The sequence below is a fragment of the Elaeis guineensis genome, chromosome 15 (genome assembly GCF_000442705.2).
Source record: "Elaeis guineensis isolate ETL-2024a chromosome 15, EG11, whole genome shotgun sequence".
In the NCBI taxonomy this organism is placed as follows: domain Eukaryota; kingdom Viridiplantae; phylum Streptophyta; class Magnoliopsida; order Arecales; family Arecaceae; genus Elaeis; species Elaeis guineensis.
Window position 1 is genome coordinate 70,570,663 of NC_026007.2, and position 9,363 is coordinate 70,580,025.

The following is a 9,363-nucleotide window of genomic DNA, read 5'->3' on the forward strand; positions in this document are numbered from 1 at the left end:
TGTACTGAAGTGAGCCACAAAAAAAATGCTCGAGCTGCTCGAAAGAGTTAATGCTCCCCGACTGAAGTCCGAAATACCAAACTCGAGCAGCCTTCTGAAGAGTTGCCGAAAAGCCAATGCATAAGAGGGCATCGATTATCCCCTGGATCATCATGAGAGCCTTATAGCTCTCCAAGTGATCGATCGGATCGATGGAGTCATCGTATGACTCCATCTACGGCATCTTGGATCGAGAGAAAATCGGTTCATCCAAGATGTGTCGAGAGAGAGGTTGGACAGCATGAAAGTCATAGTCATTGGAAGACTTTCGATCTTTCACTTGAAGTCGGACGAGCTGACGTTCAATTTTTCGAAACTTGCATTTATAGTCGTCAAGCCACCATTGCTGAAAAACTCCGAAGGTGGAACCCCCTGAAGAGCTCGAAGAAGGAGAAGCAAAAGGCGTGCGCGGTTGTTTCTCCTTCTTGATACTGTGTGCATGAGAAGGACATGGAGAACATCATGAATGATGGGTGGCACGGTGAGAGTGCCGAGAATATGGTTGTCTGTCTCGGTGGGAGTGTCGAGACGGTCGCCCTGGAGATGAGGAGGGTGAGCACCGCGGAGGACGACAGCTGTGCCTGGATAGCACCGACTGAGCCACCGATTACTTCACTGATGGCTGCTGCTGTTGGGTTTACTGCTATTGGAGGCTTTGATCCACCTCCATGAAAATTTTCATTTACTGCATGAGTGCAGCAATCTATGTGTCCGTGGTGACCACAGGATGCGAGGAACTGAGCTCTGCCACCGAAGGTGGGGGAGGAACGTCTTCCCAACAGGAAGACTGCCTCACCGATCCAGTCGAGTGTTGAGCTCTGGTTCGTGGCATGGTTGGCTGTATTCTCCCCCTTCCTGGCGTGCCAATCTGTTGCGGCTAACTCTCTATCGTCTGCCGCCGGTGAAGAGCACCTGCAAGACAGAGTCTTCACAGATCAAAGTTATATCCGACGGAGACCCTCCGATACTTAAGTCAGAGAGGAGATTGATGAACAGCTAATAAGAATATTGAGAGTGGTAGAGTTTTTGCTCAGAATTATCTTACCCGTGTTGCTCACTTACCTCCCCTTTTATAGACGATTCTGATGTAATCGTTGAGCACGTTGTCCCACTTTTTATGACGCTAAATCATCAGGCCAAAATTGTGAAGTTAGTGGATCGTTTATTCCCATTAATGGCTATGATACGTAGTCGATAACCATTCATAACGGCTAGGATATGTTGAATAGATAAGCCGACTATATGTCGGTGATACTGATAATTTGATAGTAGACCTAAATGACCATCGATCAGTAACTCAGATATACCGATGGTCTTCAGTCAAAAGTTGATCAAGTCGTTTGTTGTTGGTTGATAATAACCAACTATCGATCGGTCAACCGATTATGAGTTGGAGTAATATGTTCATTCGATCGATGTAAAGTCGAAGTCGGAGATTGATTTGCCCCAACAAATCTCTTATTAAGTTTTTTTACTCTTTTCCTTGAGACTTGCATTGGTGCCTGACCTTATAGAAACCATGCTAAGCAACCACAGTTTGCTAGAAGTAGCACATGCAACGGCCCTAGCATCAATCGCTCGAGGACTAAAAATTGAAGGACTTAAAATGCATGTTGTCAACAACCTTACAAAGTGGTATCCACTGGTCTAAAATGGATTGATTGCCTTTTGGTAGTAGATTATATTGATTGAAGAGTTGTTAGAGCTCAAAGTGTACATGAGTTGAACTGCTCATGAGCTATTCGAGCTCGATTCAATTTGGATATTATCAAACTTAAATCGAACTCGAGTAATAAAATACTTAGCTTAAAAACTTACGGACATATTCAAATTTATATACTTTGAATACTATTATTTTATATATATATATATATATATATATATATATATATATATATATATATATATATATATATTATAAGTAGATTAAAACTCAAATTTGAGCTCGAACTCTAGTCTAAGTATGGCTCAGTTGATATTCGAGTCAAATCGATTCAATCTCGAGCATTACTTTTTTTTTTTTTTTTTTTTTATGGAGCCAAACTCGAGTTTGGGATATTAAGGCTCGATCAATCTTGAATCAAGCTTTGAACCCAAGTATTTTGAATCAAGTCGAGCTCAAGTTTCTAACTATTCGACTCAGCTTAGCTTGATTATACCTCCAATCAGAGTTATCAAGCAGTTTTAGTTTTAAAACAATTTCATCTTCTCTTATTCATATGCCAGAAACAAAAATGAATTCTATGAATGTAACACACCAAGCTGGATTCCATGGTAAGGCATTTCCTCTAGTTGGTCTCAATCTACTATTCATGAATGGGTCCATCACAAGGTAGTCTCATCTACTCTGGTCTCAATCTACAACTCAGGTCTTCCCAGCTCAGAAACAAAAGTGGCATACAAGAAGATTCTTCATCAGTAGCATATGATAAACATTCCCCACTTGGACCCATGGCATCTAGATGCATTCTTGTCAATGTGTTTATGTCTACCAAGTTTGTAGGTCCCTATAGCCCAAGGTTTTGGTGAGTATTAAATGAAAAATGAATTTGTCTTGCCAAATGAACACCACCTGTGAGACGAAGGAAAATTTTCCATGGGCTACACTGCATGAGCATCTGACAGAAAAAAAAAAAGGTTGGCATAAATCCCATGCGGCTTCATAAAGTTAGACCATGTGCAGTTGTTTATTTCATAACAAGACTGCAGGGAAAAAAAAAACTATTTAATTATAGAAATGATAAATGTTAGTAAACTCCTGCACAAGGGGTGGTAAATTTCTGTTCCCTTTCTGTAGAGCTATTCTGTAAAGCATTTCTGAGGAAAAAAAATTGCATGCCTTCACTTTTCTCTTAATGTGATACGTGAGTAGAAAGTATGAGATGTTGCTATTACATGTGGTTCTGGTGATGATGAAGCTTCAATACAGAGAAGTGCTAGTATGGATAGGGCAAGATGAGTTGAACCTAATAATTAGAAAAGGCCAAAAATGAACCATATTCATGGGAACAAGTTTAAAAACACATAAAGAGGCACATACACAAAAAATGATATTCAACACCAAAAAGAACCCAAGTCAATGATAGGAATAGTGTATTTATTATAACCCTTGTCACGAACCGCCCCAACATAAGCATGAGTATAATTGCTCTTGCATTATATTGGTTGATTAGAAATAAGAAAAATGGAAGGATTTTTAATAAGAGTTATGATACTTGGGAGGAAGCTTGAAAAGGTATACTACCCTTGGAACTATTGGAGGACAGAATCACTGATAGAGGAACCGGTCTAAAGGCATGCAAATTGCTGTTCTCATGGTTGGGGATCCAATTTCTGGTCTCGATCACAAGAAATGCAGTGGTGTGCATTTCATTCTTGTCTTTGTCCTTTGGGGAAGTTTTGTTTCTTCTTTGGTTTTGGTTCGACTCGACTCCATTTTGGTACCTTAGCTCTTCTCTGACCCTTCAAAAAGGGAATACTGTGCCTTCATTCTGAGGTGGGGCATCTATATCCTCAAACTCTACTACCTCCTTGATTCTGTGATTATCAGAATTATAGGAATTGAGTACACATTCTGACTGTAGATTATCAAAATTAAAGCGACAGAGTTCAATGCCAGCACACAAATCTAAAGTAATAAAAGCATGACAGGTTAGAGAAAGAACATATGCAGCGTTGTATAAAGTTGCATGTTCATACAATGATAGTGATTCTGTTCCTCTTCATTAAACGGATTGAATTTGTAGGAAAGACACCTTGTGCTCCTCCAAATGTGGACATGGAAAAATTGGATGGAGCCTTCTTAGTTTATGATAGTTGAATGAGGATAATGGATACAGTTTATGCAGAGATAGTATAGGCTAGCTTTTGGAAGTATGTTCTTTAGCAAATTCCCTACTTTAGTTTTGTTTGAGTTGGGTATAGAGATAAAGAAGCTTTAACGTTCAGAGCAGATTTTCACTGCAAATTACTGATTTCCACTTTGCAACATCTAAGGTGAAACAAACTTCATGCCTCATTTTGGTGCATAGCTAAAATTGTTCATCTATTTACCTTAAATTGCAGGCTGCAACTACTAGGTGGGTTGAATATATTGTAATTCTGTGCTATCCATTTGGATCACTAGCCTTGAATTGTAAACTCAACTCAACAAAGACTCAATCTCAGACTAGTTGGGGGTGGCTACATGAATCCTTTTCCTCCATTCTGCTTCATTTAGGGCCACAAGATCTAAAAATATTGGATTTTATTAGTGTAAAACTGAAATGCATCTTAACAGCTTTTCAATGTAAAAAGACTATGCTCTTACTTAGAAATCTCTTGTTAAAGTCTGATCTGATTTGATTTGGTGCTAGCAAACATATCAAAAAAATTGTATATCAAATCTATTATGCAGGAGACTGCATTAATATTCCGTTCTAAGACACACCAGAATCCATTAAGGATGAACAGAACTGGTTCTAACCTTTTTAGAATCTATTTATGAGTCAGCATGCTACATAAGTGTACAATCCACCATAGGCTACATAGTGCTTCTTGTTTGAGGCCTGATATATAGCTAAGCTGGCGTCCATCTCAGTGCCCACCCCACAGCACGTGCTACAAGCTCGGTTTACACCCCCCCAACTATTGTTTCACGCTAGGAGTTGTTCTCTTCTGTATTTGGTGATGCAAATTTCAAGGGTCTTACTTGGACGAAAAGGATTGCTCCTCAAGTATATGATGCTTGTAGCTTAACATAATTAACCCTTGTGACAGGCTCTACGTAGAAAATGAGATGTGTTGAACGCCATCTAATTGTAAGGATGGGTCTCAGCCTGCAATCCCACCTCACTGTCAATCCTTCCTTTTCTTTTGCTCCACGACTAGCAAGAACCAGCACTCTGTTAAGGCTTTGGTGTTCCCATGAGTATTGCTAAGCTTGACACTTCATTTAGCATAGGTCAGAAGAGCTTCATCCCAGCCAATGTCTGGTAGATGTTATTTACGAATCCATCCAGGGACTTTGCAGATAAGTGGAATCAGGGCACCCTTAAGAATGCAACTTTTCATTGGTTCCTTATTGCTAATATACATAACCAATTGGTTTTGAGGTTCACTGATCCAGAAAGTTAATTTCAGTAAGTCAGATTCAGTCAGTGCAAGGACAGAAATGTATGACAACCCCAGACAAAATAAGATTATCTCACATGAAAATCTCCACTAACATGAAAAATGAAGCTAGTTTCTGATGGTGGATTAGTTGTAACAATAGTAGTGGAGTCAGTAGGAGTTTCTTCAAAGTTATTAGCAGTCGATACCATCAAAACAATGGATCTGACATTAAAGGTCCTTATGTTTGCCTATTTGAGCTCTGATATTCAATGAGGTTATTCAGTAGGACTACTTGCCAAGCTAATGGTACCGAGAGTCCTGAAAGTATCCTGATATTTATTATTGAGGTAGAGTAAAAACTTTTTGGTCATGATATCTTTGTGTGTCATGTTCTTCTTCGAACCAATGATCTCCCTCTAGCCAATAGCATCGACGCAAGAACATTTATTTGTTAACATTGCCCTACCAGGACTTCAAACCTTTCTGACTATTGAACCTATAACAATATTTTACAAATGTAAAAGATAACAGCAATGTAAATAGGACAAGTTTGATAACATTTCTTTTCTTTTCTTTCTTTTTTTTAAGCAAAAGATGGTCGACCCATCAAAATTCAAAAATTTCAAATTAAGGATGCAGCAAAGACTTAATTGAGATAACATGTAAAGCATGCAAGAGACATAAGAAGGAATTGCAACTTGCATAATTTCAAAGTTGCTCTGCAAAACATCGGGAATGCACTATTGCAACTATGGATATATTGCTGAAAACAAGCAGAATATTTTAGACTTAATCAAGATGGTTAGACTTCTTTTCAGCATAAGACTACCAACCTCAAGTGGATTCAATCTTTTCAAAAATCATATAGCTCTTCTATGTCCATCTCAGAATCATCTACAAGGGAAGGATCATCAATGGTATGATCGGTCTCATCATCCTCAATGTCCATACAGGTATTTTGATTATCATGGTTACCATGAAATAGATAATCCTCAATGTCAGGGAACTCATTAAAACTCTCAATTCTCTCCTTCCTCTACAACAAGTGAGCCATGGGATCTTCTCCTTCCAAAGCACAAAAGGACATTTGTCAATCAACTCAGGACCCTCATATTGTCAGAAGCACACTGACTTGCTTCCCCATTTTGGATACATAAAATATGCCAAAGTGCTTTAGAAGAATACTCACCAGCTTCTGAGGCATTACAAATTCTCGCATGCATGAGGTGATCGGCGACAATCCTCTTTTCAATAGTAAAGCTCAACATCCCATGCATGATTGCCACAGCCTCTCATCAAACTCTTGTGAGGCGGGTCTGAGCCCTTTTGCATCAGCATATGGAGACAAATATGACCTCATCTGAAAATGCTCAATTTTATTAGCATATCTGAAGAGCTTCTTGTAATTCGGAGGAAATTTTATGGAGAAAGGAAGGCAAAGAAATCCAAGTTCTGGAGGAATCTCAGAGATCATTCCTGCTACCCTAGTTTTCTTCTCTAGCTCCGAAACAGTCCTAGGGGAATTCCAAGAAAAAAGATACAGGGACTCGGCATCCTCGATTATTACAAATGTAAACTAATCTGGTAACATATGGATCCATCGATTTCTAAAATCATATGGAAGGCCAAAATCTCGTCTAAGATGGGCGATTTTATCAAGTGGAAGCCTCTTATCCAGTGACGTCATCAAGAACCTTGTAACATGCTCAGCTGCTTTCTCTGAATGCTATTCCATTAGCCCAGAATCTTCTTCCACAAGGTCCTCGGCTTCCTTCATTAGCCCACACTATATAACTCCCTTCTTGGCCCTTGACAGCTCAGACAGCTTTTGAGACTTGCAGATGAAGTCTGCGACCTTATGTGGCTCGCTCAGATTAATCTGCTGCAGATATCACTTGTTCAGGTTCCTTCTTCAATATCTCCATTGCAACTAACACTTTAGAAGTAACCTTCCACCACTCTGTGGCTATGTAGAGATCATACGCCCTCTTCTTCTTGCAATGGTCTTGCAACCTTCTACTCTCCATTATTGAGCGCTTTTGTAAGGCCAAGAAGAACCAATCAGAAGACAGTCCGGTGCTTTCTCTCATCATGTTACCAGTAGCAATCAGAAACACTGCATTGATTTGGTTAGCTAACTTTATTAAACCAAAATTCTGGGTGTCTGTCGTTCTAGCAAACACCTTCTTGCACTCTCAACAAGTATTTTTACAATCTACAAGTGACGTGCTGTTTATAAATGTCAGAAGAACTCGAATCAGCTTTCTTAAACATCGATAGCTGAATGATGGAACATGAACAATTTAAACATCATAACTTTTCCCTGCCGATAATTAGCAAGAATAGGAATGGTCAAAGGATGTCTGATAAATTGCCCAAATGAAATCGATTGATCAATAAAAGTCTTAATAACGGAACTGGATGAAGGATGAACAGATAAACAGTAATTGATTCACTGAGTTCAAAGAAATTCTTTCCTTCATGAGTCGAAACTAACAAATAGAGTTGGAGAAGAAAGGTATCACCGGCTAGCTCTTACAAAATTTTGTTCTGATTGCTTCCTCATTCCAAATTGAGTCATCTAATTGGAACGGGGAGAAAAGAAGAGTTACGGAGCTTGTGGTGGAACAGCCGATCCACTGTCTCTGCCTCCAACGCCGCTCGCCACCACTGATTCACACCGCTGGCGTCACCACCCCGGAACCATTTGGGATCCGAGAAGGAGGGCTTTCGCTTTCTTCTTCCTTCCCCTCTCCTCCTTATACCGAATTTTAAAGCTCGGACGAGAAGTGGAGTTAATCACATGTAATCCCTTTGTAATATATATTGAACTAGTTTCGGCAAGCGGCTTAACGGGACCGGTACAAACTGAACTGTGTCCACTGCTGAGGGAATTAAAAGAAAGAGCCCGTCGGCGAAAAATTAAGGATAAATTTTGTTAGTCATTAAAAAAATATTTTTTTTATTTTTTTAATTTTTTAAAAATAAAAATTAAAAAATAATATTTGATAATATTATGAAAAATAAAAATTAAAATTAAAAAAATTAAAATAATTACTTCATATGCAAAATAAAATTTTTTATTTTTTAAAATTTATTTTTTTATTTTTTTTACTTCTCAAGTTAAATCAAAAAGTAAAGAGTCCGAACTCTTCTTTTCTCCGCTCTCTCCTCTCTCCTTTTTCGAACTTTTTTTTTTATTGAGCTCTTTATCTCTCATCCTCAAACATTACTTTTTGCTTTATAACAACGTAGTTATCAAACATATTTTTTATTTTTTTATTTTTATTCAATAATAAAAATTTAAAAAAATAATTTTTTAAAAATTAAAAATTAAAAAATATAATCAAATGCATCCTAACTACTCCTAGCATGCGGCAAGACGACACGAGCTCAAACTTGTGAGTTGAGAAGAAACCATTGCATGTAAATCGCTACTAGACATGGATTATGTATATAAATTAAGTTTGAACAAATTCCTGTGTTCTAAGCACCGGAACTAGTTTCAACTGTACACCAAAATACTATCACGCATGACCCCTTACAGGAATATAAGCATTACTGATTAGTTTCTCATAAAAGTTGTATGCTAACTGATTTAACAAATACAGGAATTTTTTTATTAATGTGAATAAGATTTTCAAATATTAATTAGTTTAACATTTCTAAAAATACTATAATATGGCTTGTTATTGCACAAATACATGTATAATTATTGTCATGACCATAATTATTAAGCTTCCTTTGGTGTTGGCATAAATTTACCCAGCTTGGGCTTGCAATGATTATCTCTGGCTAGGCTTGATTATAGTTCACCCAAACATGAGTTTCTTCAGGTTAAGAAGTATTGCATTTGAAAAACATATGTTTGAATTAAAAAAATATTTATTCTATGGTTTGCCATTTTGGTATCAAATCTTGTAGTGATACAGTGTTGACCCAATATTGTTATTGATATACTAGGTACAAAGTTCTGTTCGACTTAGCAAGGCTCAATACACTCTCGTATTGAGTTTCGGTTCAATATTAGTATATTATAATACATCTAGTGTGAGACAATATGCAACAATATGGTGAACTTATTTTATAGAATAATAATAAGTCTTGCTATATTTTATGCCTTAGAGTTTGGGTAATACATCAAATCCTTTAAAAATAAACTAAGTGTAAAAAAAGAGAATATATTAAGATAAATATATGATAAAGGTAGAAAGAAGAAACTAAGGAATG

At 37.6% G+C, this 9,363-nt stretch overlaps 1 pseudogene; it reads right to left on the reverse strand.

Annotated features, from left to right (window-relative positions):
• Window positions 1-2,873: 2,873 nt before the first annotated feature.
• LOC105058830 (protein WHAT'S THIS FACTOR 1 homolog, chloroplastic-like) lies at window positions 2,874-7,679 on the reverse strand (annotated as a pseudogene).
• Window positions 7,680-9,363: the final 1,684 nt, after the last annotated feature.